This window comes from Galeopterus variegatus, unplaced genomic scaffold (assembly GCF_000696425.1).
Source record: "Galeopterus variegatus unplaced genomic scaffold, G_variegatus-3.0.2 Scaffold13752, whole genome shotgun sequence".
Classification (NCBI taxonomy): Eukaryota; Metazoa; Chordata; class Mammalia; order Dermoptera; family Cynocephalidae; genus Galeopterus; species Galeopterus variegatus.
The window spans coordinates 1-1,536 of NW_007739863.1; positions in this window are offsets into that span (position 1 = coordinate 1).

Consider the following 1,536-nt stretch of genomic DNA (forward strand, 5'->3'; position numbering starts at 1 on the left):
TTCATTCCCTCTCCTTTCCATGCGTTTGTTGTCTCACCACCGAAACAAAAATCATTAATGAATAACTTTCGTTTCATTTCGGGAGCAAGAGTACAGGTCGGTGCAAGTGCTTTGACGCTGTTTCCGAGGTAAAGGTGTTGGGTGATTAATCCTGCAAGTGACTTTCTACTTGGTCCGCCCTGAGTGGGCCTGCCACTGCATTCGTCGTCTCCGATGCCCATAACTTCCTTCTGCCCACTGGACCCTTGTGTCCAGCTCTGCCTTAAAGCCTGGACTCGATTCCCACCTTTCTTCTGGCGGTCTTCGGCACCGACAACTCAGTAGACGTTCCTGCTTCCTTTCTCCCATGTGTATGGCCGTTCAGCAGTGACCAAGCCCAAGTTCTCAAGTTCGCGCTCTTTCCACGGCCAGCCTGCACGAAGGTGTGCAAACTTGTGAAACAACTTCCTCCACTACGGGTGATGGGAATAACAAAGGTTTTATGTCTGAACCAAGTACAGAAATGAGCACTGGCCTGACAACCGGGAGACCTGTTTGTTTGCTTGTTTGTTTGTTTTTATCACTAACCAACGGTTTGCTTTGGGACATGTCATTTAACTTCTCTGGTTTCAGTTTCTTCAGCCGTAAAATGGAGAAGCATTTCAAACTCCACTGTCTTTGAGACCCTCTGTGGCTCTAAAGTCCTTTGAAGGAGTGTCCTCCACTACAAAGAGTGTGGAGTTTTGGAGCCAAACGTATTTCGAATCTCAGCTTTTCCTCTTACCTAGCTCTTTGACCTCAGGCCAGTGATTCGATCTTTCTGAGCCGCAGTTTTATCATTTATGCATAAATAAAAAAAGGTAATAATTATTCAGAACGGTTGTTTTGAGAGTAAAAGATTATATACGTAAGGCCGGCCCGTGGCTCACTCGGGAGAGTGCGGTGCTGATAACACCAAGGCCACGGGTTCGGATCCTATATAGGGATGGCCGCTTTGCTCACTGGCTGAGCGTGGTGCTGACAACACCAAGTCAAGGGTTGAGATCCCCTTACCGGTCATCTTTAAAAAAAAAAAAAAAGATTATATACGTAAAAGCACCTGGCACATAGTATATGCTCAGTTTTAAACAGGGTATTATTTTTCTTGTATAGAACAATAATACATAGTCCTTTTGGAAAATAGGGAGAATAAGCAAATGGCAAACACATAAAAAGCACCCGCCCATATTTCCATCATCCTATTAATATTTTGCTGTATGTATCTCTTTGGCATTTTTTAAATACAGAGTTGGAATCATAATGTTATATTATTTGTCTTTTAATAGACTTTATATTTAGAGCAGTTTTAGGTTCATAGCAAAACGAGACAAAGATGCAGAGATTTCCCATATACACCCTCGCCCTACACATGCTTAGCCTCCCCCGTTATTCTTAATATCCCCCAGCAGAGTGGTACATTTGTTACAGCTGAGGAATCTGCTTTGACACGTCATTGTCACTCACGAACCGTAGTTTACAATAGGGTTCACTCTTGGTGTACATTTTGTGAGTTTGGAG